The following is a 15,217-nucleotide window of genomic DNA, read 5'->3' on the forward strand; positions in this document are numbered from 1 at the left end:
GGGCTCTGAATCCAATGGCGATGTCCGTTTTGCTCAGAGAATTCATGGAGAGCTAACCCTAACCCTAAGTGGAATTTTCCCGAATGGGATTTTCCCATGTATTTTGCCAGGAAATGTACATAAGGTGGGCTCAAAAGGCGTGCCCCCTCCTAACCATTCCGAGGGGCTCTGAATCCAATGGCGATGTCCGTTTTGCTCTGAGAGTTCATCGACAGCTAACCCTAAGTGGAATTTTCCCGAATGGGATTTTCCCATGTATTTTGCCAGGAAATGTACATAAGGCTGGCTCAAAAGGCGTGGCCCCTCCTAACCATTCCGAGGGGCTCTGAATCCAATGGCGATGTCCGTTTTGCTCAGAGAATTCATGGAGAGCTAACCCTAACCCTAAGTGGAATTTTCCCGAATGGGATTTTCCCATGTATTTTGCCAGGAAATGTACATAAGGTGGGCTCAAAAGGCGTGCCTCCTCCTAACCATTCCGAGGGGCTCTGAATCCAATGGCGATGTCCGTTTTGCTCTGAGAATTCATGGAGAGCTAACCCTAACCCTAAGTGGAATTTTCCCCAATGGGATTTTCCCATGTATTTTGCCAGGAAATGTACATAAGGGTGGCTTAAAAGGCGTGGCCCCTCCTAACCGTTCCGAGGGGCTATGAATCCAATATCCATGTCCGTTTTACTCTGACAAGTCATGGAGAACTAATCCTAATCCTAAGTGGAATTTTCCGGAATGGGATTTTCCCATGTATTTTGCCAGGAAATGTACATAAGGTGGGCTCAAAAGGCGTGCCCCCTCCTAACCATTCCGAGGGGTTCTGAATCCAATGGCGATGTTCGTTTTGCTCTGAGAATTCATGGAGAATTAACCCTAACCCTAAGTGGAATTTTCCCGAATGGGATTTTCCCATATATTTTGCCAGGAAATGTACATAAGGCTGGCTCAAAAGGCGTGCCCCCTCCAAACGATTCCAAGGGGCTGTGAATCCAATGGCGATGTCCATTTTGCTCTGAGAATTCATGGAGAGCTAACCCTAACCCTAAGTGGAATTTTCCCGAATGGGATTTTCCCATATATTTTGCCAGGAAATGTACATAAGGCTGGCTAAATAGGCATGGCCCCTCCTAACCATTCCAAGGGGCTCTGAATCCAATGGCGATGTCCGTTTTGCTCAGAGAATTCATGGAGAGCTAACCCTAACCCTAAGTGGAATTTTCCCCAATGGGATTTTCCCATGTATTTTGCCAGGAAATGTACATAAGGCTGGCTCAATAGGCATGGCCCCTCCTAACCATTCCGAGGGGTTCTGAATCCAATGGCGATGTCCGTTTTGCTCTGAGAATTCATCGAGAGCTAACCCTAACCCTAAGTGGAATTTTCCCCAATGGGATTTTCCCATGTATTTTGCCAGGAAACGTACATAAGGCTGGGTCAATAGGCATGGCCCCTCCTAACCATTCCGAGGGGTTCTGAATCCAATGGCGATGTCCGTTTTGCTCTGAGAATTCATGGAGAGCTAACCCTAACACTAAGTGGAATTTTCCCCAATGGGATTATCCCATGTATTTTGCCAGGAAATGTACATAAGGCTGGCTCAAAAGGCGTGGCCCCTCCTAACCGTTCCGAGGGGCTCTGAATCCAATATCCATGTCCGTTTTACTCTGACAAGTCATGGAGAACTAATCCTAATCCTAAGTGGAATTTTCCGGAATGGGATTTTCCCATATATTTTGCCAGGAAACGTACATAAGGTGGGCTCAAAAGGCGTGCCCCCTCCAAACGATTCCAAGGGGCTGTGAATCCAATGGCGATTTCCGTTTTGCTCTGAGAATTCATCGAGAGCTAACCCTAACCCTAAGTGGAATTTTCCCGAAAGGGATTTTCCCATGTATTTTGCCAGGAAATGTACCTAAGGTGGGCTCAAAAGGCGTGCCCCCTCCTAACCATTCTGAGGGGTTCTGAATCCAATGGCGATGTCCGTTTTGCTCTGAGAATTCATGGAGAGCTAACCCTAACACTAAGTGGAATTTTCCCCAATGGGATTTTCCCATGTATTTTGCCAGGAAATGTACATAAGGCTGGCTCAAAAGGCGTGGCCCCTCCTAACCATTCCGAGGGGCTCTGAATCCAATGGCGATGTCCGTTTTGCTCAGAGAATTCATGGAGAGCTAACCCTAACCCTAAGTGGAATTTTCCCGAATGGGATTTTCCCATTTATTTTGCCAGGAAATGTACATAAGGTGGGCTCAAAAGGCGTGCCTCCTCCTAACCATTCCGAGGGGCTCTGAATCCAATGGCGATGTCCGTTTTACTCTGAGAATTCATGGAGAGCTAACCCTAACCCTAAGTGGAATTTTCCCCAATGGGATTTTCCCATGTATTTTGCCAGGAAATGTACATAAGGGTGGCTTAAAAGGCGTGGCCCCTCCTAACCGTTCCGAGGGGCTATGAATCCAATATCCATGTCCGTTTTACTCTGACAAGTCATGGAGAACTAATCCTAATCCTAAGTGGAATTTTCCGGAATGGGATTTTCCCATGTATTTTGCCAGGAAATGTACATAAGGTGGGCTCAAAAGGCGTGCCCCCTCCTAACCATTCCGAGGGGTTCTGAATCCAATGGCGATGTTCGTTTTGCTCTGAGAATTCATGGAGAATTAACCCTAACCCTAAGTGGAATTTTCCCGAATGGGATTTTCCCATATATTTTGCCAGGAAATGTACATAAGGCTGGCTCAAAAGGCGTGCCCCCTCCAAACGATTCCAAGGGGCTGTGAATCCAATGGCGATGTCCATTTTGCTCTGAGAATTCATGGAGAGCTAACCCTAACCCTAAGTGGAATTTTCCCGAATGGGATTTTCCCATGTATTTTGCCAGGAAATGTACATAAGGCTGGCTAAATAGGCATGGCCCCTCCTAACCATTCCAAGGGGCTCTGAATCCAATGGCGATGTCCGTTTTGCTCAGAGAATTCATGGAGAGCTAACCCTAACCCTAAGTGGAATTTTCCCCAATGGGATTTTCCCATGTATTTTGCCAGGAAATGTACATAAGGCTGGCTCAATAGGCATGGCCCCTCCTAACCATTCCGAGGGGTTCTGAATCCAATGGCGATGTCCGTTTTGCTCTGAGAATTCATCGAGAGCTAACCCTAACCCTAAGTGGAATTTTCCCGAATGGGATTTTCCCATGTATTTTGCCAGGAAACGTACATAAGACTGGGTCAATAGGCATGGCCCCTCCTAACCATTCCGAGGGGTTCTGAATCCAATGGCGATGTCCGTTTTGCTCTGAGAATTCATGGAGAGCTAACCCTAACACTAAGTGGAATTTTCCCCAATGGGATTATCCCATGTATTTTGCCAGGAAATGTACATAAGGCTGGCTCAAAAGGCGTGGCCCCTCCTAACCGTTCCGAGGGGCTCTGAATCCAATATCCATGTCCGTTTTACTCTGACAAGTCATGGAGAACTAATCCTAATCCTAAGTGGAATTTTCCGGAATGGGATTTTCCCATGTATTTTGCCAGGAAATGTACATAAGGTGGGCTCAAAAGGCGTGCCCCCTCCTAACCATTTCGAGGGGTTCTGAATCCAATGGCGATGTCCGTTTTGCTCTGAGAATTCATGGAGAATTAACCCTAACCCTAAGTGGAATTTTCCCGAATGGGATTTTCCCATATATTTTGCCAGGAAACGTACATAAGGTGGGCTCAAAAGGCGTGCCCCCTCCAAACGATTCCAAGGGGCTGTGAATCCAATGGCGATGTCCGTTTTGCTCTGAGAGTTCATGGACAGCTAACCCTAACCCTAAGTGGAATTTTGCCGAAAGGGATTTTCCAATGTATTTTGCCAGGAAATGTACATAAGGCGAGCTCAAAAGGTGTGCCCCTTCCTCACAATATCGAGGGCGTTTGAATCCAATGGCCATGGCCGTTTTGCTCTGAGAATTCATGAAGAGCTAACCCTAACCCTAAGTGGAATTTTCCCGAATGGGGTTTTCCCATGTATTTTGCCAGGAAACGTACATAAGGCTGGCTCAAAAGTCATAGCCCCTCCTAACCATTCCAAGGGGCTCTGAATCCAATGGCGATGTCCGTTTTGCTCTGAGAATTCATGGAGAGCTAACCCTAACACTAATTGGAATTTTCCCCAATGGGATTTTCCCATGTATTTTGCCAGGAAACGTACATAAGGTGGGCTCAAAAGGCGTGCCCCCTCCTAACCATTCCGAGGGGTTCTGAATCCAATGGCGATGTCCATTTTGCTCTGAGAATTCATGGAGAGCTAACCCTAACCCTAAGTGGAATTTTCCCGAATGGGATTTTCCCATGTATTTTATCAGGAAATGTACATAAGGCTGGCTCAAAAGGCGTGGCCCCTCCTAACCATTCCGAGGGGCTCTGAATCCAATGGCGATGTCCGTTTTGCTCAGAGAATTCATGGAGAGCTAACCCTAACCCTAAGTGGAATTTTCCCCAATGGGATTTTCCCATGTATTTTGCCAGGAAATGTACATAAGGCTGGCTCAATAGGCATGGCCCCTCCTAACCATTCCGAGGGGTTCTGAATCCAATGGCGATGTCCGTTTTGCTCTGAGAATTCATCGAGAGCTAACCCTAACCCTAAGTGGAATTTTCCCGAATGGGATTTTCCCATTTTTTTGCCAGGAAATGTACCTAAGGTGGGCTCAAAAGGCGTTCCCCCTCCTAACCATTCTGAGGGGTTCTGAATCCAATGGCGATGTCCGTTTTGCTCTGAGAATTCATGGAGAGCTAACCCTAACACTAAGTGGAATTTTCCCCAATGGGATTTTCCCATGTATTTTGCCAGGAAATGTACATAAGGCTGGCTCAAAAGGCGTGGCCCCTCCTAACCATTCCGAGGGGCTCTGAATCCAATGGCGATGTCCGTTTTGCTCAGAGAATTCATGGAGAGCTAACCCTAACCCTAAGTGGAATTTTCCCGAATGGGATTTTCCCATGTATTTTGCCAGGAAATGTACATAAGGCTGGCTCAATAGGCATGGCCCCTCCTAACCATTCCGAGGGGTTCTGAATCCAATGGCGATGTCCGTTTTGCTCTGAGAATTCATCGAGAGCTAACCCTAATCCTAAGTGGAATTTTCCGGAATGGGATTTTCCCATGTATTTTGCCAGGAAATGTACATAAGGTGGGCTCAAAAGGCGTGCCCCCTCCTAACCATTCCGAGGGGTTCTGAATCCAATGGCGATGTCCGTTTTGCTCTGAGAATTCATGGAGAATTAACCCTAACCCTAAGTGGAATTTTCCCGAATGGGATTTTCCCATATATTTTGCCAGGAAACGTACATAAGGTGGGCTCAAAAGGCGTGCCCCCTCCAAACGATTCCAAGGGGCTGTGAATCCAATGGCGATGTCCGTTTTGCTCTGAGAGTTCATGGATAGCTAACCCTAACCCTAAGTGGAATTTTGCCGAAAGGGATTTTCCCATGTATTTTGCCAGGAAATGTACATAAGGCGAGCTCAAAAGGTGTGCCCCTTCCTCACAATATCGAGGGCGTTTGAATCCAATGGCCATGGCCGTTTTGCTCTGAGAATTCATGGAGAGCTAACCCTAACCCTAAGTGGAATTTTCCCGAATGGGATTTTCCCATGTATTTTATCAGGAAATGTACATAAGGCTGGCTCAAAAGGCGTGGCCCCTCCTATCCATTCCGAGGGGCTCTGAATCCAATGGCGATGTCCGTTTTGCTCAGAGAATTCATGGAGAGCTAACCCTAACCCTAAGTGGAATTTTCCCCAATGGGATTTTCCCATGTATTTTGCCAGGAAATGTACATAAGTTGGGCTCAAAAGGCGTGGCCCCTCCTAACCATTCCGAGGGGATCTGAATCCAATGGCGATGTCCGTTTTGCTCTGAGAATTCATGGAGAGCTAACCCTAACACTAAGTGGAATTTTCCCCAATGGGATTTTCCCATGTATTTTGCCAGGAAACGTACATAAGGTTGGCTCAAAAGGCGTGCCCCCTCCTAACCATTCCGAGGGGTTCTGAATCCAATGGCGATGTCCATTTTGCTCTGAGAATTCATGGAGAGCTAACCCTAACCCTAAGTGGAATTTTCCCGAATGGGATTTTCCCATGTATTTTATCAGGAAATGTACATAAGGCTGGCTCAAAAGGCGTGGCCCCTCCTAACCATTCCGATGGGCTCTGAATCCAACGGCGATGTCCGTTTTGCTCAGAGAATTCATGGAGAGCTAACCCTAACCCTAAGTGGAATTTTCCCCAATGGGATTTTCCCATGTATTTTGCCAGGAAATGTACATAAGGCTGGCTCAATAGGCATGGCCCCTCCTAACCATTCCGAGGGGTTCTGAATCCAATGGCGATGTCCGTTTTGCTCTGAGAATTCATCGAGAGCTAACCCTAACCCTAAGTGGAATTTTCCCGAATGGGATTTTCCCATGTATTTTGCCAGGAAACGTACATAAGGCTGGGTCAATAGGCATGGCCCCTCCTAACCATTCCGAGAGGTTCTGAATCCAATGGCGATGTCCATTTTGCTCTGAGAATTCATGGAGAGCTAACCCTAACACTAAGTGGAATTTTCCCCAATGGGATTATCCCATGTATTTTGCCAGGAAATGTACATAAGCCTGGCTCAAAAGGCGTGGCCCCTCCTAACCGTTCCGAGGGGCTATGAATCCAATATCCATGTCCGTTTTACTCTGACAAGTCATGGAGAACTAATCCTAATCCTAAGTGGAATTTTCCGGAATGGGATTTTCCCATTTATTTTGCCAGGAAATGTACATAAGGTGGGCTCAAAAGGCGTGCCCTCTCCTAACCATTCCGAGGGGTTCTGAATCCAATGGCGATGTCCATTTTGCTCTGAGAATTCATGGAGAGCTAACCCTACCCCTAAGTGGAATTTTCCCGAATAGGATTTTCCCAAGTATTTTGTCAGCAAATGTAGATAAGGCTGGCTCAAAAGGCGTGGCCCCTCCTAACCATTCCGAGGGGCTCTGAATCCAATGGCGATGTCCGTTTTGCTCTGAGAATTCATGGAGAGCTAACCCTAACCCTAAGTGGAATTTTCCCCAATGGGATTTTCCCATGTATTTTGCCAGGAAATGTACATAAGGCTGGCTCAATAGGCATGGCCCCTCCTAACCATTCCGAGGGGTTCTGAATCCAATGGCGATTTCCGTTTTGCTCTGAGAATTCATCGAGAGCTAACCCTAACCCTAAGTGGAATTTTCCCGAATGGGATTTTCCCATGTATTTTGCCAGGAAACGTACATAAGGTGGGCTCAAAAGGCGTGCCCCCTCCTAACCATTCTGAGGGGTTCTGAATCCAATGGCGATGTCCATTTTGCTCTGAGAATTCATGGAGAGCTAACCCTAACACTAAGTGGAATTTTCCCCAATGGGATTTTCCCTTGTATTTTGCCAGGAAATGTACATAAGGCTGGCTCAAAAGGCGTGGCCCCTCCTAACCATTCCGAGGGGTTCTGAATCCAATGGCGATGTCCATTTTGCTCTGAGAATTCATGGAGAGCTAACCCTAACCCTAAGTGGAATTTTCCCGAATGGGATTTTCCCATGTATTTTATCAGGAAATGTACATAAGGCGAGCTCAAAAGGCGTGGCCCCTCCTAACCATTCCGAGGGGCTCTGAATCCAATGGCGATGTCCGTTTTGCTCTGAGAATTCATGGAGAGCTAACACTAACACTAAGTGGAATTTTCCCCAATGGGATTTTCCCATGTATTTTGCCAGGAAACGTACATAAGGTGGGCTCAAAAGGCGTGGCCCCTCCTAACCATTCCGAGGGGCTCTGAATCCAATGGCGATGTCCGTTTTGCTCAGAGAATTCATGGAGAGCTAACCCTAACCCTAAGTGGAATTTTCCCAATGGGATTTTCCCATGTATTTTGCCAGGAAATGTACATAAGGCTGGCTCAATAGGCATGGCCCCTCCTAACCATGCCGACGGGTTCTGAATCCAATGGCGATGTCCGTTTTGCTCTGAGAATTCATCGAGAGCTAACCCTAACCCTAAGTGGAATTTTCCCGAATGGGATTTTCCCATGTATTTTGCCAGGAAACGTACATAAGGCTGGCTCAATAGGCATGGCCCCTCCTAACCATTCCGAGGGGTTCTGAATCCAATGGCGATTTCCGTTTTGCTCTGAGAATTCATCGAGAGCTAACCCTAACCCTAAGTGGAATTTTCCCGAATGGGATTTTCCCATGTATTTTGCCAGGAAATGTACCTAAGGTGGGCTCAAAAGGCGTGCCCCCTCCTAACCATTCTGAGGGGTTCTGAATCCAATGGCGATGTCCGTTTTGCTCTGAGAATTCATGGAGAGCTAACCCTAACACTAAGTGGAATTTTCCCCAATGGGATTTTCCCATGTATTTTGCCAGGAAATGTACATAAGGCTGGCTCAAAAGGCGTGGCCCCTCCAAACCATTCCGAGGGGTTCTGAATCCAATGGCGATGTCCATTTTGCTCTGAGAATTCATGGAGAGCTAACCCTAACCCTAAGTGGAATTTTCCCGAATGGGATTTTCCCATGTATTTTATCAGGAAATGTACATAAGGCGAGCTCAAAAGGCGTGGCCCCTCCTAACCATTCCGAGGGGCTCTGAATCCAATGGTGATGTCCGTTTTGCTCTGAGAATTCATGGAGAGCTAACCCTAACACTAAGTGGAATTTTCCCCAATGGGATTTTCCCATGTATTTTGCCAGGAAATGTACATAAGGCTGGCTCAATAGGCATGGCCCCTCCTAACCATGCCGACGGGTTCTGAATCCAATGGCGATGTCCGTTTTGCTCTGAGAATTCATCGAGAGCTAACCCTAACCCTAAGTGGAATTTTCCCGAATGGGATTTTCCCATGTATTTTGCCAGGAAACGTACATAAGGCTGGCTCAATAGGCATGGCCCCTCCTAACCATTCCGAGGGGTTCTGAATCCAATGGCGATTTCCGTTTTGCTCTGAGAATTCATGGAGAGCTAACCCTAACACTAAGTGGAATTTTCCCCAATGGGATTTTCCCATGTATTTTGCCAGGAAACGTACATAAGGTTGGCTCAAAAGGCGTGCCCCCTCCTAACCATTCCGAGGGGTTCTGAATCCAATGGCGATGTCCATTTTGCTCTGAGAATTCATGGAGAGCTAACCCTAACCCTAAGTGGAATTTTCCCGAATGGGATTTTCCCATGTATTTTATCAGGAAATGTACATAAGGCTGGCTCAAAAGGCGTGGCCCCTCCTAACCATTCCGATGGGCTCTGAATCCAACGGCGATGTCCGTTTTGCTCAGAGAATTCATGGAGAGCTAACCCTAACCCTAAGTGGAATTTTCCCCAATGGGATTTTCCCATGTATTTTGCCAGGAAATGTACATAAGGCTGGCTCAATAGGCATGGCCCCTCCTAACCATTCCGAGGGGTTCTGAATCCAATGGCAATGTCCGTTTTGCTCTGAGAATTCATCGAGAGCTAACCCTAACCCTAAGTGGAATTTTCCCGAATGGGATTTTCCCATGTATTTTGCCAGGAAACGTACATAAGGCTGGGTCAATAGGCATGGCCCCTCCTAACCATTCCGAGAGGTTCTGAATCCAATGGCGATGTCCATTTTGCTCTGAGAATTCATGGAGAGCTAACCCTAACACTAAGTGGAATTTTCCCCAATGGGATTATCCCATGTATTTTGCCAGGAAATGTACATAAGGCTGGCTCAAAAGGCGTGGCCCCTCCTAACCGTTCCGAGGGGCTATGAATCCAATATCCATGTCCGTTTTACTCTGACAAGTCATGGAGAACTAATCCTAATCCTAAGTGGAATTTTCCGGAATGGGATTTTCCCATTTATTTTGCCAGGAAATGTACATAAGGTGGGCTCAAAAGGCGTGCCCTCTCCTAACCATTCCGAGGGGTTCTGAATCCAATGGCGATGTCCATTTTGCTCTGAGAATTCATGGAGAGCTAACCCTACCCCTAAGTGGAATTTTCCCGAATAGGATTTTCCCAAGTATTTTGTCAGCAAATGTAGATAAGGCTGGCTCAAAAGGCGTGGCCCCTCCTAACCATTCCGAGGGGCTCTGAATCCAATGGCGATTTCCGTTTTGCTCTGAGAATTCATCGAGAGCTAACCCTAACCCTAAGTGGAATTTTCCCGAATGGGATTTTCCCATGTATTTTGCCAGGAAACGTACATAAGGTGGGCTCAAAAGGCGTGCCCCCTCCTAACCATTCTGAGGGGTTCTGAATCCAATGGCGATGTCCATTTTGCTCTGAGAATTCATGGAGAGCTAACCCTAACACTAAGTGGAATTTTCCCCAATGGGATTTTCCCTTGTATTTTGCCAGGAAATGTACATAAGGCTGGCTCAAAAGGCGTGGCCCCTCCTAACCATTCCGAGGGGTTCTGAATCCAATGGCGATGTCCATTTTGCTCTGAGAATTCATGGAGAGCTAACCCTAACCCTAAGTGGAATTTTCCCGAATGGGATTTTCCCATGTATTTTATCAGGAAATGTACATAAGGCGAGCTCAAAAGGCGTGGCCCCTCCTAACCATTCCGAGGGGCTCTGAATCCAATGGCGATGTCCGTTTTGCTCTGAGAATTCATGGAGAGCTAACACTAACACTAAGTGGAATTTTCCCCAATGGGATTTTCCCATGTATTTTGCCAGGAAACGTACATAAGGTGGGCTCAAAAGGCGTGGCCCCTCCTAACCATTCCGAGGGGCTCTGAATCCAATGGCGATGTCCGTTTTGCTCAGAGAATTCACGGAGAGCTAACCCTAACCCTAAGTGGAATTTTCCCAATGGGATTTTCCCATGTATTTTGCCAGGAAATGTACATAAGGCTGGCTCAATAGGCATGGCCCCTCCTAACCATGCCGACGGGTTCTGAATCCAATGGCGATGTCCGTTTTGCTCTGAGAATTCATCGAGAGCTAACCCTAACCCTAAGTGGAATTTTCCCGAATGGGATTTTCCCATGTATTTTGCCAGGAAACGTACATAAGGCTGGCTCAATAGGCATGGCCCCTCCTAACCATTCCGAGGGGTTCTGAATCCAATGGCGATTTCCGTTTTGCTCTGAGAATTCATCGAGAGCTAACCCTAACCCTAAGTGGAATTTTCCCGAATGGGATTTTCCCATGTATTTTGCCAGGAAATGTACCTAAGGTGGGCTCAAAAGGCGTGCCCCCTCCTAACCATTCTGAGGGGTTCTGAATCCAATGGCGATGTCCGTTTTGCTCTGAGAATTCATGGAGAGCTAACCCTAACACTAAGTGGAATTTTCCCCAATGGGATTTTCCCATGTATTTTGCCAGGAAATGTACATAAGGCTGGCTCAAAAGGCGTGGCCCCTCCAAACCATTCCGAGGGGTTCTGAATCCAATGGCGATGTCCATTTTGCTCTGAGAATTCATGGAGAGCTAACCCTAACCCTAAGTGGAATTTTCCCGAATGGGATTTTCCCATGTATTTTATCAGGAAATGTACATAAGGCGAGCTCAAAAGGCGTGGCCCCTCCTAACCATTCCGAGGGGCTCTGAATCCAATGGCGATGTCCGTTTTGCTCTGAGAATTCATGGAGAGCTAACCCTAACACTAAGTGGAATTTTCCCCAATGGGATTTTCCCATGTATTTTGCCAGGAAATGTACATAAGGCTGGCTCAATAGGCATGGCCCCTCCTAACCATGCCGACGGGTTCTGAATCCAATGGCGATGTCCGTTTTGCTCTGAGAATTCATCGAGAGCTAACCCTAACCCTAAGTGGAATTTTCCCGAATGGGATTTTCCCATGTATTTTGCCAGGAAACGTACATAAGGCTGGCTCAATAGGCATGGCCCCTCCTAACCATTCCGAGGGGTTCTGAATCCAATGGCGATTTCCGTTTTGCTCTGAGAATTCATCGAGAGCTAACCCTAACCCTAAGTGGAATTTTCCCGAATGGGATTTTCCCATGTATTTTGCCAGGAAATGTACCTAAGGTGGGCTCAAAAGGCGTGCCCCCTCCTAACCATTCTGAGGGGTTCTGAATCCAATGGCGATGTCCGTTTTGCTCTGAGAATTCATCGAGAGCTAACCCTAACCCTAAGTGGAATTTTCCCGAATGGGATTTTCCCATGTATTTTGCCAGGAAACGTACATAAGGTGGGCTCAAAAGGCGTGCCCCCTCCTAACCATTCTGAGGGGTTCTGAATCCAATGGCGATGTCCATTTTGCTCTGAGAATTCATGGAGAGCTAACCCTAACACTAAGTGGAATTTTCCCCAATGGGATTTTCCCTTGTATTTTGCCAGGAAATGTACATAAGGCTGGCTCAAAAGGCGTGGCCCCTCCTAACCATTCCGAGGGGTTCTGAATCCAATGGCGATGTCCATTTTGCTCTGAGAATTCATGGAGAGCTAACCCTAACCCTAAGTGGAATTTTCCCGAATGGGATTTTCCCATGTATTTTATCAGGAAATGTACATAAGGCGAGCTCAAAAGGCGTGGCCCCTCCTAACCATTCCGAGGGGCTCTGAATCCAATGGCGATGTCCGTTTTGCTCTGAGAATTCATGGAGAGCTAACACTAACACTAAGTGGAATTTTCCCCAATGGGATTTTCCCATGTATTTTGCCAGGAAACGTACATAAGGTGGGCTCAAAAGGCGTGGCCCCTCCTAACCATTCCGAGGGGCTCTGAATCCAATGGCGATGTCCGTTTTGCTCAGAGAATTCATGGAGAGCTAACCCTAACCCTAAGTGGAATTTTCCCAATGGGATTTTCCCATGTATTTTGCCAGGAAATGTACATAAGGCTGGCTCAATAGGCATGGCCCCTCCTAACCATGCCGACGGGTTCTGAATCCAATGGCGATGTCCGTTTTGCTCTGAGAATTCATCGAGAGCTAACCCTAACCCTAAGTGGAATTTTCCCGAATGGGATTTTCCCATGTATTTTGCCAGGAAACGTACATAAGGCTGGCTCAATAGGCATGGCCCCTCCTAACCATTCCGAGGGGTTCTGAATCCAATGGCGATTTCCGTTTTGCTCTGAGAATTCATCGAGAGCTAACCCTAACCCTAAGTGGAATTTTCCCGAATGGGATTTTCCCATGTATTTTGCCAGGAAATGTACCTAAGGTGGGCTCAAAAGGCGTGCCCCCTCCTAACCATTCTGAGGGGTTCTGAATCCAATGGCGATGTCCGTTTTGCTCTGAGAATTCATGGAGAGCTAACCCTAACACTAAGTGGAATTTTCCCCAATGGGATTTTCCCATGTATTTTGCCAGGAAATGTACATAAGGCTGGCTCAAAAGGCGTGGCCCCTCCAAACCATTCCGAGGGGTTCTGAATCCAATGGCGATGTCCATTTTGCTCTGAGAATTCATGGAGAGCTAACCCTAACCCTAAGTGGAATTTTCCCGAATGGGATTTTCCCATGTATTTTATCAGGAAATGTACATAAGGCGAGCTCAAAAGGCGTGGCCCCTCCTAACCATTCCGAGGGGCTCTGAATCCAATGGCGATGTCCGTTTTGCTCTGAGAATTCATGGAGAGCTAACCCTAACACTAAGTGGAATTTTCCCCAATGGGATTTTCCCATGTATTTTGCCAGGAAATGTACATAAGGCTGGCTCAATAGGCATGGCCCCTCCTAACCATGCCGACGGGTTCTGAATCCAATGGCGATGTCCGTTTTGCTCTGAGAATTCATCGAGAGCTAACCCTAACCCTAAGTGGAATTTTCCCGAATGGGATTTTCCCATGTATTTTGCCAGGAAACGTACATAAGGCTGGCTCAATAGGCATGGCCCCTCCTAACCATTCCGAGGGGTTCTGAATCCAATGGCGATTTCCGTTTTGCTCTGAGAATTCATCGAGAGCTAACCCTAACCCTAAGTGGAATTTTCCCGAATGGGATTTTCCCATGTATTTTGCCAGGAAATGTACCTAAGGTGGGCTCAAAAGGCGTGCCCCCTCCTAACCATTCTGAGGGGTTCTGAATCCAATGGCGATGTCCGTTTTGCTCTGAGAATTCATGGAGAGCTAACCCTAACACTAAGTGGAATTTTCCCCAATGGGATTTTCCCATGTATTTTGCCAGGAAATGTACATAAGGCTGGCTCAAAAGGCGTGGCCCCTCCAAACCATTCCGAGGGGTTCTGAATCCAATGGCGATGTCCATTTTGCTCTGAGAATTCATGGAGAGCTAACCCTAACCCTAAGTGGAATTTTCCCGAATGGGATTTTCCCATGTATTTTATCAGGAAATGTACATAAGGCGAGCTCAAAAGGCGTGGCCCCTCCTAACCATTCCGAGGGGCTCTGAATCCAATGGCGATGTCCGTTTTGCTCTGAGAATTCATGGAGAGCTAACCCTAACACTAAGTGGAATTTTCCCCAATGGGATTTTCCCATGTATTTTGCCAGGAAACGTACATAAGGTGGGCTCAAAAGGCGTGCCCCCTCCTAACCATTCCGAGGGGTTCTGAATCCAATGGCGATGTCCATTTTGCTCTGAGAATTCATGGAGAGCTAACCCTAACCCTAAGTGGAATTTTCCCGAATGGGATTTTCCCATGTATTTTATCAGGAAATGTACATAAGGCTGGCTCAAAAGGCGTGGCCCCTCCTAACCATTCCGAGGGGCTCTGAATCCAATGGCGATGTCCGTTTTGCTCAGAGAATTCATGGAGAGCTAACCGTAACCCTAAGTGGAATTTTCCCCAATGGGATTTTCCCATGTATTTTGCCAGGAAATGTACATAAGGCTGGCTCAATAGGCATGGCCCCTCCTAACCATTCCGAGGGGTTCTGAATCCAATGGCGATGTCCGTTTTGCTCTGAGAATTCATCGAGAGCTAACCCTAACCCTAAGTGGAATTTTCCCGAATGGGATTTTCCCATGTATTTTGCCAGGAAACGTACATAAGGCTGGCTCAATAGGCATGGCCCCTCCTAACCATTCCGAGGGGTTCTGAATCCAATGGCGATTTCCGTTTTGCTCTGAGAATTCATCGAGAGCTAACCCTAACCCTAAGTGGAATTTTCCCGAATGGGATTTTCCCATGTATTTTGCCAGGAAATGTACCTAAGGTGGGCTCAAAAGGCGTGCCCCCTCCTAACCATTCTGAGGGGTTCTGAATCCAATGGCGATGTCCGTTTTGCTCTGAGAATTCATGGAGAGCTAACCCTAACACTAA

Source organism: Natrix helvetica (genome assembly GCF_964273705.1).
Source record: "Natrix helvetica genome assembly, chromosome: 4".
Classification (NCBI taxonomy): Eukaryota; Metazoa; Chordata; class Lepidosauria; order Squamata; family Natricidae; genus Natrix; species Natrix helvetica.